Source organism: Callorhinus ursinus, unplaced genomic scaffold (assembly GCF_003265705.2).
Source record: "Callorhinus ursinus isolate GAN/ISIS: 27379988/994484 unplaced genomic scaffold, GSC_fseal_2.0 scaffold89, whole genome shotgun sequence".
NCBI lineage: Eukaryota > Metazoa > Chordata > Mammalia > Carnivora > Otariidae > Callorhinus > Callorhinus ursinus.
In genome coordinates, this window is record NW_027397151.1 from 626,645 (window position 1) to 643,290 (window position 16,646).

Sequence of the window (16,646 nt, forward strand, 5' to 3'; positions counted from 1 at the left end):
TCCCCCCCGCCCCAGCCCGGCCCCGCCCAGCTCGTGCAAGACCGGCCCCCCGCCTCCCGCCTCCGCGAGGCCCCGCCCCCGACTGGTTCTCGGAGGCCGGCCCTGGTGGAAGGCCAGCCCCACGGTGTCGTCCAATCTGGGGCGGCCTGGCCCTCCTACGTCCTGGAGCAGGGCCTGTTGGCCACCTCCCCTGCCCTAAAGGAAGCCTCTCTCCCGTCCCGGAGCAAGGCTTGTTCACCTTTCCGGGACCCTAGGTGGTCTGCCCGGTATCCACCTCTCCAGCCGTTTGGAGGCGGTGAGAGCCCTGGACGGTGCTGGACGGCGGCCCGGCAGGTCCAGCCTCTGCAGTGTTTCTCTCCTCTGGCCTCTTCTACTGGGGATGGAGCCTGTCCCACTCTCATCCAGGACAGATTGGGGCCTCTGCTCTGCGGGCCCCCTGCAGCATCCCCTCCTGGCAGCTGTGGGCACTGAGTTGTAACCAGAAGCTGCTGTGTGCATGGAGCATGGAGCACTGCAGCCCTTCTGGGCTTCAAAGAGGTGTCCCCCACGGTTCTGGTGGCTCTGGAACCCACACCCTAGCCTCCAGCTTCGGCCTCCCTGCAGCCAGCTGCCTGCTGGCCCAGGTTACAGGAGAGGGTGGGAGTGGAAGGGCAGCAGGGGCAGAGAGGGAGGCTTATTGGAGCGGGGGGAGGTCAAGAGCTGTTATTTGGGGTGTCTCCAGAAGCTGGAAACAGAAGCCCCCTGTTTGGGGCAACCCCAGAATGTTCCCCTGAAGAGTCTGGGGCCTTGCCACACCTTGGTTTGCCAATCAGGAGGACAGCTTCCTTCCCTGTTGTGGAAATCAGCCCTCACCCCTTCTCACAGGCCCCAAGCCCCAGCCTCCCTCTTTGTTCTGTAGGCCCTGGCTGGGTGGTCTCTTCCCTGATGATTGGGAGGGTCTTGAGAAGTCTGGGGGGGTTCCAGGGAGAAACCACGTGGAAGATCTCATAACCTTTTCTGCCAGGCCTTCCCCATCTTCAAACCCCCTCAAGCACCCCTCCAGGATTCCTGGACCTCAGCCCAACGTCGCACGTAGCAGACAGGAAGTCAAGGCTCAGGAGGGGAGGGCCTGGCAGCCCCTGGACAGGACCCTTTGTCTGGCTGGGTCGGGGTCAGGGCTGTCAGACTTTCTGACCATGACCTGGCTTGGGCAGCAGGGTGGCCTAGGGCACCCTCAGGGGAGCTGCAGGCGAGGTCATGCTCACTCCTCCACCTCCTTCATCCCTCCCCCAGGGCCAGTCCTCTGTTCCAGGGGCTCTCACGCAGGGTCAGCAGGATCGCACACATGAGGGGGACAACATGGCTGCGCAGGAGGGGCGCATGTACCTGGCAGCTCACTCACATTCTGCTGCATCCACAAAGCCTGCTTCACGGCTGGTGACCTTCCCCTCTCATTGACCCTCAGCGTCTCCAGGCTGGCTTCCTGTCCCCCTTCAGGGGGCTAGTTCTGGATCATAAGTTAGGCGTGACTTTAGTGCAAATCAAATTTAATTCTTAAGGGACATTTGCCACCCCCCACCTCACCCTCGCACTCACCAAACCCAGAGTCTGGTAGTGGGTCAAATGCACCAAAGCCACACCGTTGGGTTACTGGCTCTCTGGGGCCCATGCTGGGGTGCTGCCTTCAGCTCTGCTCAGGCCGCGTGGAGCTGCCTGCTGTGTGGAAGCAGCCTCTCTCCTCTGGTCTCAGCTCTGGAGCCAGGCCCTGACCACATGCTAGCCTGGAGTCTGTGGCAGAGTGCCCCTGCCTCAGCAGGCCAGCACGCACCCACCTAACTTGCCGGGTGCCTGTGTCTCTGCCTGACTCACCCTCCCCTAAGAAACATGACTGTGTGCTGGCAGCCTCTGGGCCCCATCCTGAGCTAGGGGCAGCTCCTGGTGGGCTTAAAGCATGATTGGATTTGGCATTTTGGTTCCCAAAGCTGGCTGTATGCTGGGTGCTGTGGGGGAAACTGAGGCCAACAGCACCCGCCTTCACTGCCCAGTAAGGACACAAGAGCCAGGCAGGGATGCTGGGGACGAGTGTCTGAGTGAGATGTGGGGAGGTGGCTCTTGGGCCCCCAAGAACACAGGGCTGGCCCTAAGTCAGACCTTGCACTGTTCTGGTGCTCAGTACGTGGATCTGTTGAGTATGTACTATGAGCAAATGGCTCAGCCAGACAGGCCAGAGCTCCTTGCAGTGGAAGGGCCAGTCCAGAGGGCAAGGGGACCCCACTTGGTGAGGCAGGACAGCAGGGGTCTGAGGAAGGTGGAGATGGGGGAGGGACCAGCAGGGAAGCTGGTAGAGCCTGGGATGGGGAGGGGCAGTGGTAGGGCCTGAGACTGGGAAGGTAGCCAGGCCTGCTGGGGCCACTGACGGTCACTGGGAAGGCAGATTGCTCAGTACAGTCGGTACCAGGAGGAACGTTCTGATAAGACCCAGGCTTGTCCCTCTCTGAAGGACCCTCAGCCATAGGGCTCTGCCCCTTCCCTAGACTCCCTTGTCCCCGTGGTCCGTGGCTGAGTGTGTGGGTGCCTCGTAATGTGTCTCACTCATGCCTCCAACAGGACTGTGGTTTCAGGGCCCGAAGCTTGAGAGCCCAGCTGGAGGGGCCTGCCCAGGACCTTGGACAGCTCACAGGGCCAGGAAGTGGGTTTAGGGCTTGGGGCCAGGCCACAGTCTTGGAGGCAATGAGGTGCCTCTTCTGAACCCGGGCATGGTGCTTACTCACAAGGGGCACAGCTTGGGGGGGCAGGGAGGGCTGATGTCATCCCTGGGGGCCTGAGAACTCCCTGGGGGTGGGGAGAGTAGCAGGGGGAGCAGGAGGTCAGCCAGGACCCCTGGGGCAGACCCATCCCATGGGGTCTGAGCAGAGAGAGCTGGGACTTGGGGGCTGCCCAGAAGGATGGGGCCAGTTTAGGGCTCCCAGGGATTCTGCGGGAAGAGGCTGGGGGCTGGAGGCTGGTCTGGCCTTGCTGTCGGGCCTCCTGGCTGAGACCCATCCATCTGTTCATCTGGAGCTTATTGGAAGCCCACTGTGTGCCAGGCAGTGCAAGGCCTGTGTGTGTAGAGTGAGTGAGTGGACGCTCCGCCTGCCCCAGGCTCAGTCCCCAGAGGTTGAGAAGTTGCTATGGCAGCACCCAGAGCCCTGGCCCCTGGAGCCCTGGCACACTGGGCTCTAGGTGTGGGGGGTTGAAGCTCTGTCCGGTCTCCTGGGGGGGAGCAGTGGGCGAGATGTCCCAGTGGCTCCCCAGAGTGGGCACACCCTGCATGGTACTCCCTCCACGTGGCCTTGCAGCTTGGGCAGGCCTGCCCCGGGGGCCTCAAAGCTCCTCCTTGCCCTGGGCTCACAAATAGTGCTGGGCCCGCGGGAGAACTCTGCCATAGCAGCAGACTCAGGCCCCAGGCCTCTTGGGGGCTCCTTGGCCCGGGCGTAGGCCTGGGGCCCTGGGGGCAGAGGGTTCTGAGAGAAGTGGAGAGGGGCCTGGCCCTCTTCCTCCAGAACCCCATCCCGGGCAGAGCCGCCCCCGTCAGATGGGCAGAAGCTTTGGATGCTCAGAGCAGAGATCTGGAGGAACTCTTAGGCCGGGCCCCTCTCTAGTTGGGAGCTGTGACTTCCTGAGATTTTCTCCCTGTTGCACGATTGAGAGCCTCTCCCACAACCGCGTGGTAACGATCCACTCAGTGCTCTGCAATTCAATTTAATGGGATTCAGTTCCACTCACAGTGGCGCTCCAGCCCTTCTGCACCTGTTCAGGCCACAGGACACCCCCCAGGTGGGTGCAGACACGTGCTGGCTGTGGACACCGGGCAGAGCTCCCGAGCCCATCCCCAGGGCCGAGGGCCAGGCCAGCCATGCTGAGGGTCACCCTGTGCTAGGCCATGTCCAGCAGCCTGGGCAGGCAGGGCGCTTGGCCTCAACCTGGCCGTGGCCACCCCCCTTCTGGGGCCTCCCTCTTGTAGAAGTGTCACAGGCCAGGGCCTCGGGAGCAGACACTGGGAAGGAGACTGAGATGCAGGGTGCGTGTCCCGGGGGGAGCTGAGAGGGCAGGGGCAGCGGGGCCAGTGGGGAGCCTTGGATTGGGAAGGCACCATTAGGTGTGACCCACGTCAGGCTCAGTTGGCAGGGCCTCCCCCCTCCCCCACACCAAGCCAGAACTTCCCCCAGGGGAGGGAGTCCCAAGGCAAGGGGGCTCTGTGGCCAAGTCCAACCCTGAAGGAGCTGATAGTGAGGTGCTGACCACCCCCATCCGGGCAGCGAGGCCTTCCCTGGAGGAGTGCATCTCCTGTCTCTGCAGCTGGCTGGGCCAGCCTGACACAATCCACCATATCCCCCCCCTCACCAGCATCTTCAAGAACAGAAAATCGGAAAGGAGGTGTTTTTTTCTGCACAGTGTAAACATAAAAGCTGCATTGACTAAACTAAGAGGGTCGGGCATGCCAGTCCCTCCCCTGAGTGTCAGGGACCCAGGAAGGGGGGTCCATCCCCAGCCTGTGCGTGGACTTCATGGAATGGCCCCACGTGGGCTGTGCACCTGTCTGGTGTCCTCCGAAGCACCGAGGGCAGAGTCAGGGTTGTCCTCTTGCTGGAGGCCCCCAGGTATGGCTCCAACGCAGGGGGGACCTGGGCTGTGAGCCCTGGGCGGGGAGATTGGTCTCTCCCTGCTGTGAGGCCTGGGGGGGATTGGCCTCCGCCTGCTGTGAGCCCTGGGGGGGGTGGAATCAGCCTCTGCCTGGGGGGGATTGGCCTCCTCCTGCTCCTGGGGGCGGAATCAGCCTCCACCTGGGGGGGGGGTCGGCTTCCACCTGCTGTGAGCCTTGTGGGGGGAATCGGCCTCCACCTGGGGGGGATTGGCCTCCGCCTGCTGCTGGCTGCGGGACCTCACCAGCCAGCCACTGCCCTTTAGACTGGGCAGTAAGAACAGCCCTTCCCTTCCACTGTCTCTGAGGGGACGGTGGCCCCTGTGTGTGGAGGGTTGTCAGGGGCTCAGGGTGGGCAGGGCTGGGTTCTGTGTCGGGAAGCAGCCCCTGAGCCTCCAGCCACTGGGAAAATGGTGGCAGAAAGATCATCTGGTGGGCCAGACGCGTGCATGCTGCATCTGGGTGGGACGCCTCTGCTGGAGGCTGAGTGGCTGGACACAATGGCTGATGGTCACAGGCTCCCGCAGGGTGGCCCTGGAGTCGCTGGGATTGGGGCTTTACTCCCAATAACGTAGCAGCCATGTGACATCCTGGAGCCTCCACTCCCTTCTCGGGAGAATGAGAGCGGCGCCTTCTTCACAGCCGTGCTGGGAGGGGCAGGGCTTACAGTGGTCACCGGTGACCGGGCACTGTTGCTGTTGGGGGGCCTGGATTGTTACTCTGGCCGCAGGTATCTGGGAGGGGCAGGGCTTACAGTGGTCACTGGTGACCGGGCACTGTTGCTGTTGGGGGGCCTGGATTGTTACTCTGGCCGCAGGTATTTGGGGTGAAGCAAGGCCAGGGCTGGGGCTCCCAGGGCTCAGCTTACTCCTGGAGAAGGAGGCTCCCCACTGGGACCACAGCAGCCCAGCCTTGCCCCCCACCTTCGGGTCAGAAGTCTCTTTCCCAAGGGCAGCTACTGCCAGATTCCTTAGCATGAGCACGAGCACGAGCCTCTGTGGGTGATGTCAACGTTTGCAGAAGAAAATAAAGCTCCTGACTAATATTTGGTGAATGCTTAGTACATGGGGGCACTTCGTGTGGCCAGATGATGTCCTGGGAGCAGCAACTCAGCCGCCGTTCCTGTCGTCTTAACTGTGAAATGGAAAGAGCCTGATTCATGCGCTATTTTGAGGTTAAGAGGCTTCGCGTAAATGCTTAGACAGTACCGAGCACATAGCAGGTGCTCAGCGAAAGTTAGACATGATCGTTATTAATAGTGCTTTTCACTGCTGGAAATACCTAATTTGTTTGCTAGTTTGTTAAGCACAACCTATGGGAGTAGAGATTGTATGTCTTGTGTTCCCAATGGCTAAGAAAGAATCCGTCATGCAGTAGACATTTAATAAATATATTTGATGAAAGCGTGAACTGAGTAATAAAAGATATTATGGATTTCCAGCATGAAGGGGTGAGGAGGTCAACAAACGTTCTCCTCAAAATGCAACTATAAAGCTGGAAAGAACTATCAGAAACAACCATTTTAGTGCTCTGAAATTCAACCCAAGGCACACAACAAACCGAAAAGAGTTCATTCATTAAAAATACTGAACTTCAGGATAAAATCCAAAACTACTTGGCATAAAAGCACCAGGAAAACGCAACACAGTGGAAACAACGTAGCAAACACAGCACTGAGAAGCCCAGATGCTGGCTGATCTGACAAAGGCTTTAAAGCCGCTGTTGTAAAAATGCGCCCACAAGCGATTGTGAGTACTCGCATCAGATGACGGGGAAGGAGCTCTGGCAAAACCCAATATCCATTCATGGTAACGACTCAGCAAGTGAGAAAGAGAAAAGAAGGTCTTCAATCTAAGACAGAGCACTGATGGAGAAGTGACAGCAAGCACTTCCAGCATTGTGCACGATGGAGAAAGACCACGTCTTTCCTCTGGGACCGGGGACAAGGCGGGGATGTCTACTCTTGTTGAAATTATTCAACACCTGCTGGACGTCTTAGGACAATAGGGCAAGAAACAGAAACAAAAGGATTGACAATAAGAAATAAATCCATCCCTGTCCACAGACAGCACGATGGTCTGTCATCAAGGAGCCCACAAAAAAGCTGATTGAAGAATAAACGCAGTGAGAAGGATGCACGGTCAGTCAGTCGTCTGTCTATATGCTAGCAATTTACAGCTGGAAACAGACATTTCAAAAAATACTGTTTATAATAGATACCCTCTGTCCATGAAACACTTAGGTATAAGCCTAGCAAAATGTTTATGTATGTCAAAAATAAACTGCTAATGAAAGAGACCAAAGAAGATTAAGTAAACAGAGACTCAACACAGTAAAGACGTCCATTCCCTGCAAATCGATGTCTAGACCTAATGCGTGCGGATAACGACTCCAGCAAGATTTCTGAAGATCTAGATGAGCGGATCCCAAAATTAGTGTGTGAAGACAAATGAGCTATAATAACTGAAACATTTTTGGAAAATAAGAATATAGCGAAATTGCAGTACCCAAGTCCTTTCATTGAGGGTAAAATTCCCATGCCAATGATTTAGCACATTCACAGCGTTGCACCACCATCCCCCGCTCCTCTCCCTTCGCGGCCCCCGCCCCCCGCCCCGCGACCACTAACCTGCCTTCAGTCTCCGTGGAATCAGACCGTGTGTGGTCTCCTGTGTCTGGCCTCTTTCCCTCAGCCTGGTGTTGTCAAGGCTCATCCACACTGTACCATGGCTCAGTACTTTCTCTTTTTCATAAAAATTTATACTGTGGGAAAATACACATAACAAAATTTACCACCTCAACCATTTTTCATCGTGTGGTTCCATGGCATTAAATGCGCTCCCAACGTTGTGGGGCCCTCACCGCCACCTGCCTCCATGCGCGCTCATCCTGTGGAACTGAGACCCTGTCCCCGTTAACACTAACACACCCCCTGACCCCCGTTTCCCCTCATCCCCCTGACTTTGGCCTCAGTACCTCCTGCGGGTGGAGCCACGTGTGGAGCCACGTGGTAGTAGTCTTGCCGTGGCTGGCGCACTCACTGGGCAGGGCGCCCTCGCACTCCCTCCGTCTTTATCACCTTTCCTTCCTCGGGCTTAGGGTTTAGCTTGTGCTTGTCTTTCTAGTTCCTTAAGTCTGAATGTTACCGTGTTGACAGGAGACTTTTCTTTTTTATTTATTTATTCATTTATTGAGAGAGAGAGAATGATAGAGAGCATGAGAAGGGGGAGGGTCAGAGGGAGAAGCAGACTCCCCGCTGAGCGGGGAGCCCGATGCGGGACTCGATCCCGGGACTCCAGGATCATGCCCTGAGCCCAAGGCAGTCGCTCAACCAACTGAGCCACCCAGGCGCCCGACAGGAGACTTTTCTCGTGCTTTCACCTCTGTTTATCGCCATAAATATCCTCCTCGGCACTACTTTTGCTGCATCTCGTAAGTTCCGATAGGTTCTGTTTTCCTTTTCTCTCATATCCAAGTGTCTTCTGAGATTCCTGTGGCTTCCCCTTTAAGAGTGTGTTGTCTAATTTCTACAAACTTGAAAATTTCCCAGTGTTACCTCTGCTACTGCTTTCTAACTTCATCCTATTGTGGCTCAAGAAGATCCTTCGTGGAAATATCTTTTACAGTCCACTGCGACTTAATCTGTGGCCTGACATCTGGTCTCTGCTGGAGACCGTCCCAGGTGTCCTGCAGGTGCCGCTGGGTGGCGTGTTCCGTGTGCGTCTCCGACCTGCTTGGTTTGTGGTGTGAAGTCCTCTGTTTCTTTACTTACTTCGTCTGCTTGTCCCACTCATCATGGCCGATGTCTCCAACTGTTGCTGTAGAAATGTTTGCTTCTCCCTTCAGTTCTGTCGGTTTTGCTTCCTACATTTTGATGATCCGTTATTAGGTACGTAGCGAGTAATTACACTGAACATCGTTTCATGCGCCTATCGACTGTTTGCAGATCTACTTTGGATAAATGTTTATTCAGATCCTTTGCCCATTTTTAAATTGAGTTGTGTGCCTGTTTGTTATTGAGTTGTGAGAGTTCCTTATATTTGCTGGATACTAGGCCCTTTTCCAATGTGATTTGTAAAAATTTTCTCCCATTCTGTATGTTGTGTTTTCACTTTCTTGTGTCCTTTTTTGCACAAAAGTTAAAATTTTGATGAAGTCCAGTTTGCTTATTTTTTCTTTTGCTGCCCATGTATTTGGTGCCACATCTAAGAAACCACTGCCAAATCCAAGGTCTTGGAGACATACACCCACGTTTTCTTCTAACAGTTTTATAGTTTCATTGGACCTTTGATCCATTTTGAATTAATTTTCATATTTGGCATGAAGTAGGGGTCTAGATTCACTCTCCCTCATGGGTTTCCTAGTCACCATCCGGTCCTTCCACCATTGTTGGAGAGACCGTTCTTCCCACACACTGTCTGTGTTTAGCAATTGTTATAAAACTACAACAATAAGGTCAGAGTGGTCTTGGTAAAGAGATGGACACATAAATCAATGTGACAGAACCTTGTGCAGAAACAGCCCTCCCACGCACATGTCCAGCTGTGTTTTGAGAAGATGCAAAAGCAATTCAACAGAGAAAATATCATCTTTTCAATAAGTGGTGCTGGGAGAATTGGACGTCCTTATGGAAGAATAATAAAACTTGACCTAAATCTCATATCTTACACAAAAATTAACTCAAAATGGGTAATGCATCTAAATGTGAAATGTAGGGACACCTGGGTGGCTCAGCTGGTTAAGCATGTGCCTTTGGCTCAGGTTGTGATCCCAGGGTCTTGGCTCAGTGGGGACCCTGCTTCTCCCTCTCCCTCTGTCCCTCCCCTGACTTTCTCTCTCAAACAAATAAATAAAATAAATAAAATCTTCAAAAAAAGTGAAATGTAGAACTATACAACTTTAGAGGAAAATATGGGAGGAAATTTTTGTGATCTGGGTTTAGCTGATGACAAAAGCATGAAAAGCATGATCCATATAAGAAAAATATGGATGCACTGGACTTCATCAAAATTGAAAATTCCTGTTCTGTGGAATGACACCATTAAGAGAAAAAAAGACAAGCACAGACAGGGAGAAAATATTTGCAAACTGAATATCTAACAAAGAGTTTTTATCCAGAATACATGAAGAACTCTCAAAACTCAACACTGAGAATATACAACCCAATTAAAAATTGGGCTAAGAATCTGAATAGACATTTCTCTGAAGAAGATACATATACGGCCAATAAATGCATGAAAGAGTGCCCAACATCATTGGTTTTAGGGAAATGCAAATCAAACCCACAATGAGATGCCATTTTATGCTCATAGAATAACTGTAATCAAAGAGACAGACAGGGGCGCCTGGGTGGCTCAGTCGGTTAAGCGACCGACTCTTTGTTTTGGCTCAGGTTCTGACCTCAGGGTCATGGGATTGAGCCCCGCATTGGGCTCCGCGCTCAGTGGGGAGACTCCTTGAGATTCTCTCCCTCTGCCCCTCCCCTCAAATAAATAAGTAAATCTTAAAAAAAAAAAAAAAAAGACTGACAGTAACCAGTGCTGGTGAGGGTGAGGAGACACTGGAACCCTCTGGTGTTGCTTCAGGAAGCAAGATGGTGCAGCTGCTGTTGAAGACAGTCTGGCTGTTCCTTGAAAGGTTGGGAATGCTCGCCCGGCAGTTTTACTCTTAGACACCTACCCCGGATGAATGAAAACGTACGTCCACAAAGCAAACACGGACATGAGTGTTCACAGCAGCATCCAAATGTCCATCATCTGGTGAAAGATGAACACAATGTGGTATAACTAACCAACGAGGTATCATCTGGCAATTAAAACAGGGAATGAGGGCGCCTGGGTGGCTCAGTTGGTTGGGCGACTGCCTTTGGCTCAGGTCATGATCCTGGAGTCCCGGGATCGAGTCCCGCATTGGGCTCCCTGCTCGGCGGGTAGTCTGCTTCTCCCTCTGACCCTCTTCCCTCTCATGCTCTCTCTCTCTCTATCTCATTCTCTCTCTCAACTAAATAAATAAAATCTTAAAAAAAAAACAGGGAATGAGGTGCTGATACACACGGCAGCATGGGAGGGCCTTGAACACGTGCAAGGGAGCTGGCCGTGAATGACCACACATCGTGTGACTCCATCTATATGGAATGTCTAACACGGACAAATCCAAAGACCCAGAGTGGGGTTGGTTTAAGGTATAGGGGAGGGATGGGAGTGGTCACCACATGGTACAAGGTTTCTTGTGGGGTGATGAAAATGTCCTAAAAGTGGTTTATGGTGATGGTCGCACAACTCCAAATATACCAAAAGCCACCGAATTATACATTTTAAATGGATGCACTTTGTGGTATGTAGATGATATCTTGATAAGGCTGTTTTTTTTTTTAAGGGATAAAGACCTGAACAGAACTTCACGAAAGAGGACACGCCCATCAGCAGATGGGAAGCTCTTCAGTGTCATCAGCCATCAGAGAAATGCAAGCTAAACCCTCAACAAGATGGCATGACACACCCACAAGAACGGCTGAAAGGACCATCCAACCAGCAGTTCCAAGGGCTACTGAGGATACGGAGCACCTGGGGCTCACACACCCTGCTGTGGGCATGCAGGACGGGACCGTGGTCTGGAGGTGGGCTTGGCAGTTTCTGGGAAGGTTAAACATTCACCTGCCGCATGACCCAGCAGCCCCACTCCTGCCATTTGTCCCAGAGAAACCCAAACATGTTCATACAAAAACTTGTGTACAAAGGCCGATGGCAGCTTTATTCCTAACTGCACAAACTGCAAACAACCCAGATGTCATTCAGGGGAGGAGTGGAGAAGTAAACTGAGGTCCATCCACACCTGGAATACTCTTCACTGACAAAAAGGGATGAATGGTTGACACACAACCACCCAGATGAATCTCAGATGTTATGCTGAGGGCAGGAAGCCCCGCCCAGAAGGCAGGTAGCATACGGTTCTGTCTCCATGCTGGTCTCACGACAGTGCTCACCTGGCGGAGGACAGATCAGCGCTGTGAGAGGTCGAGTACAGCCGGAGGGCAAGAGAGAGGGTTTTGGGGGATGGATCACTCTGGGTCCTGGTCGATGTAGCTATAGGAATCTGGATATGTGCTAACACTCATGTCACTGTATACTTCCCAAGGAGTCAGTTTTCTGGATAACAGTTTAAAAAGACCAAAAAAAATTTTTTTAAACATTTTATTTATCTATTTGGCAGCATGAGTGGGGAGGTTGGGGAGAGGGAGAAGAAGACTCCCCGCGGAGCAGAGAACCCCACACAGGGCTCCTTCCCAGGACCCTGGGATCATGACCTGAGCTGAAGGCAGACATGTAACCGACTGAGCCACCCAGGTGCCCCTAAAAAAAAAATTTAAAAAGCAGAAACATCATAGTAGAAATTGATTCAGGTAAGAGTCATCAGTGAGTGCTAGGCTGAGAGAGGGATTTTGAAGAGGAACAGGATATTTATAGAACCCAAGGTACATCCCCATTAATTAGCTAATAATTACAAAGGGAAAATATAAGTTTACTATAGAAAAAGCTAGTGGCCACACCCTTCCCTGGGTGACGCAGGATGACATCAGCACAAACAAGCAAACTGATGTCAGGCAGCTTCCCTTCGGATGCACTGGGAGGAATCCATGTTGCTCTGCTGGTATTCTGCGCAGAAAACAAAACTTGAATTTCTGGTGCAGAAACATCAGAAAAGCCAAGAGAGGGCCATCTTCAAAACACCTGGCCTGAGTTCTTAAAACATATCAGTGTCACAAAAGACACACATGGCAGAGGGGCTATTTCCAATGAAAGGGGACGGGACATGCATGTGAAAGCAGCGTGTGGTCCTGGAGGGGAAAACAGAGCTCCGGGCCGCGCCACCGGCACAGGGGGCACCATCGGGACCGGGACTGGGAACTGAAGTGTGTAGGAAATACACACTCGGGGGGCGCCTGGGTGGCTCAGTCGTTAAGCGTCTGCCTTCAGCTCGGGTCATGATTCCAGGTCCTGGGATCGAGCCCCGCATCGGGGTCCCTGCTCGGCGGGAAGCCTGCTTCTCCCTCTCCCACTCCCCCTGCTTGTGTTCCCTCTCTCGCTGTGCCTCTCTCTGTCAAATAAATAAATAAAATCTTAAAAAAAAAAAAAAGGAAATACATACTCGGGGGCTGAGGAACAAAGGCAGTGACTTAAGCAACCCAGGTGGTTCAGAAAAAAGAGTATGTGTAGACCCAGAGAGAGAGAGAGAGAGGGAGAGAGGGAGTCACCACACGGGTGCGTAGACATCGACGCTCGGCGGGTGTAGGCGAAGGCAACGGTTGGGACACCTACTCCGGCAGCTTTTCTCCAAGTCTGAAATTTTCAGCATAAAAAATGGACATGTGTTACTTCTGCTTCCGCTTCCGACCACAGAGCAGTGGCAGGTAGCCCCGCCTCCGTGAGCAGCTGTGGACCCAGATGGCAGGCCCACGGGTGGGTCACTGCTCCAGGCAGAAGGCGGAGGGAAGTGGGCTCAGAGGCAGGTGCGCGGGCCGCTGACATGTGGGGAGCTGCTTGGCGCATGGAAGTGCATGGGCTGTGGCTCGAGGCTGTGGCTTAGGCTGGGGGAGGCTGCTGGAGACTTCCCAGACGGCGGATTCTGTGGCCTCCACACTAGTATCTATTGCTGCATAACAAATTACCACAGATTCAAGGACTTTATAAAATATGTGTTTATTACACATACCTGGCTCTCGGGTCAGGAGTCCAGGCACGGCTTAACTGGGGCCTCTGCTCAGGGTTTTGAAAGGGAGCAGTCAGGCTATCGGGGTCCTTCTGAGGCTTGGGGTCCCCTTCTAAGGTCACATGGCGGTAGGACTCAGGTCCCCACTTCCTTTTGATGGACAGCTGGAGGCCATTCTCGGCTCTCAGGGGCTGCCCACAGTCTTCTGACGTGTGGCCCCTTACTGGCCTTCCCCCGTCCTGGCAGCTCACTTCTTCAAGGCTGGTAGGAGAGTCCCTTGCTCTGGTCTATCTGCCAAGACAGAGTCTTAAATAACGGAGGCCAATCAAGGGAGTCAAGGCTCACCACCTTTGTCATATTCTATCGGCTAGATGCAAGCCACAGCTTCCTTCTGCACTCACGGGGAAGAAATTTTTCCAGGGCATGGATCCTGGGGGGACAATTAGGTTATGTCTATCATGGGCTGAGATCGGAACCAAAATACCCAAAGACAACCATGCTGGGCAGCACTGGTGTTTGGACCCAGCTAGGATGGAGAGACCTTTGGATTTATGTTTTTTTGTTTTTAATTTTTTTTGACAGAGAGAGACACAGCAAGAGCAGGAACACAAGCAGGGGGAGTGGGAGAGGGAGAAGCAGGCTTCCCGTGGAGCAGGGAGCCCGATGCGGGGCTCGATCCCAGGACCCTGGGATCACGACCTGAGCCGAAGGCAGACGCCTAACGACTGAGCCGCCCAGGAGTCCCTGGATTTATGTTTTTAAGAGAAAAGACTACAGGGGTGCCTGGCTGGCTCAGTCATGGAGCATGTGATTCTTGATTCCAGGGTCTTGAGTTCAAGCCCCACATTGGGTGCAGAGATTACTTAAATAAATAAAAACTTAAAAAAAGAGAGAGAGAAAAGACTACAACCTACAGTAATGTCTAGTCTAGGACCATCTAAGAAACGTTAAAGCTGAGCCCCACGAAGAGCTGGGGACCAAGACTGAAAGTTGAATCTTATCAATCTGAGGGGCTTGGAAGACCTGCGGGGTGTTCTGCAGACCAGCACGAAAGCATGAAAACAAGCCCCACAGGTCCAGTGATCGAATGGCTGCTAAAACAAGAACCAACAGTCCTCAGAGGAAGAGAACAGGATCCAGAGTCTTCAGACTTCAGCCAAAAATTACTGGATGTGCAAAGAAATAGGAAAATTTCCTTATAGTCAAAGAAAAAAAAGCCAGGTATCAATTTTCTCTCAGCTATAAGTTCATCCTTCATTGCCTGCCCTACAAAATGCATCTGCTCCCCATAAAGTAGAAATGCTCAACGTTGTCCATCAGCACAGGGCAGGGATTGAGCCTAGAGGCAGTAAGCGAATGACTGGAGGAACACACACAGCCAGTGGCTCAGAGCTCCACCCCTGGGGTATACTTGCACAAGTGCATCCACCGGGGCGGACAGATGGCTTTGTGGCAGTTCGAACTTAGAAATGGAACGCTACCGAGCAGTGAAGACGAACACAGCACAGAGGACTGTCTCAAACTTGGGGGCCTGCGAGAGAAGCTGGACACAAGGATCCAAACTGCACAGACCATGCCTATGAAGTTTGCAAGCAGACGATGTGATCTGTGGTCTAGGAAGTCAGGACGGTGGTCACCTTGGAGGGCATGAGGGGGTGTTTATTTCTTGATCTGGGTGGTCAGGTACATTGGTCATTCATGCACTTGTCTCTAAGTATTCCCAAGGACAGTCCCCCTGGCCTCCTCCCCAGACAAGGGCCAGCCTCCTCGGTCTGGCCGGTGTGTGTTTCCTGGGGAAGGGGAGGCTCTGGGCTTCTGCCACTGATAGGGAGAATGATGCCACCCACAGGCTCCTGTGCAGTCACCCCTAGGACACCCAGGAGGCCTCCTGCTCTGTGGGCAGGTTATTCCCAATCGCCCAGTGCGGGGATGCTCTATCTACGAGATGAAAACATCGGGTCCAGAGTTGTTAAGGAGCTTCAGGCTCCCCAGGGCAGTCCCACCTGGAGACGCTCCTCCTTGAACTGAGCACTGTGGCCTCTCCCTCCACCACCTGAGGAGTGGGCGGTGGGCCTGCAGACCCTCCCCAGCTTCTCCCTCTGTCTCTCTGTCCCACCACAGAGAGGCTGGCCACTCTCCTGGGCTCTCCAGGGGCCCCACAGCCTGCGGTGGACCTCATGGGAGGGCCTGGCCACTCCCTCCTCCTGCTGCTAGGCTGGAGCCCAGGACTCTCCCAGAGCTCAGAAGGCAAAGCCCACCAGACCCCTTCCCCGGAAGTAGGTGGGCGCTGGGCAGGGGTCGAGCTCTGGAGTTGGCAGGACGCTGTCCTTCCAAGCACAGGTGACAGTAACCCGCTCCAGCCAGCTGCGCTCTGTCACCATGGCAACAGGTCCTGCTGCGCTGGGCGGGTACCCGTGGGGCCACAGACAGTTCTTGTCGCCCAAGTGCTGGCGGTGGAGAGGGCAGGACGGGCTGATCTTTCCCTTCTCTGAGGGGCTCCATCCGTCTTCCTGGGCTTCCCCGGCACACTGAGGTCGGCCTCATACCCTCCCAGACTCGCTGGGTTTCCTAGGGTGGCCTGGTGGGGGCCTGGATTGTCTAGGAAGTCACCAGCGCCCCGTGGTACTTGACCCAGGGACCAAGCACTGTCCTGGCCGTTTGGTGGGGCCCTTGCCTAACCTTGGGGTCTAGCTGGGGTGCAAGCGGCTCGCCCGCCGCCCCCCTCTCCAGCCCTGGCCCCGCCTCCAGGCCACGCCGCTTGGGCTCAGCCCCGCCCCCCCGCCCCCGGAGGCGGGGGCGGGAGGGCGGTGCGGGGGGGGGGGGGGGGGGGGGGGGGGCGGGGGGGGGGACCTCTCTGATTTGGGGCCGTGATCTTACTTTCCTGAGGGAAGCTCAACAGCCAAGAGTGCCTCCTCACCATGGAGAAGACTTGAGTTGCGTCCTCCTCACGGGCCGCTCAGTTCCCGGGCTGGGAGCGGGAAGGGGGGGGGAGGAATTTGTCCCCAAGGCCGTCCTGGGTCGTGCTGCCCAGGTAGCTGGGAGATGAGATGAGACTGACTGACCCCACACGGGAGGGTGAGCACGGAAGTCCTGGGGTCAGAGGGAAGCCTGGCACCCCAGGCCAGGAGTTGAGGTCATTCTGAGACCCCTCTAAGGCTGGAGGGTGCTCTCAGCCCTGCCCCCCACCCTGCCCCCAAGCCACTGCCTGGGCAGCAGCTACCAGGGTGACCACTGGCCTTGGCCCCCACAGGAAGGCACAGCACAGGTGGTCAGTTATGCA

At 54.3% G+C, this 16,646-nt stretch overlaps 2 long non-coding RNA genes across 3 annotated transcripts; both read right to left on the reverse strand.

Moving 5' to 3' along the window:
- Nucleotides 1-66: 66 nt before the first annotated feature.
- On the reverse strand, nucleotides 67-12,996 carry LOC112817724 (uncharacterized). 2 transcript variants are annotated; one of them, XR_003206457.2, is made up of 5 exons: nucleotides 12,912-12,996; nucleotides 10,190-10,416; nucleotides 7,637-7,826; nucleotides 7,290-7,423; nucleotides 67-1,486 (listed from the first exon to the last, which is right to left on the reverse strand). It is a non-coding gene; the product is annotated as an uncharacterized lncRNA (long non-coding RNA). The 2 variants fall into 2 exon arrangements; XR_003206458.2 differs by lacking the exons at nucleotides 7,637-7,826; nucleotides 10,190-10,416.
- Nucleotides 12,997-13,337: 341 nt separating this feature from the next.
- Nucleotides 13,338-16,419, reverse strand: LOC141371710 (uncharacterized). Its single transcript, XR_012376873.1, has 2 exons — nucleotides 16,284-16,419; nucleotides 13,338-13,657 (listed from the first exon to the last, which is right to left on the reverse strand). It is a non-coding gene; the product is annotated as an uncharacterized lncRNA (long non-coding RNA).
- Nucleotides 16,420-16,646: the final 227 nt, after the last annotated feature.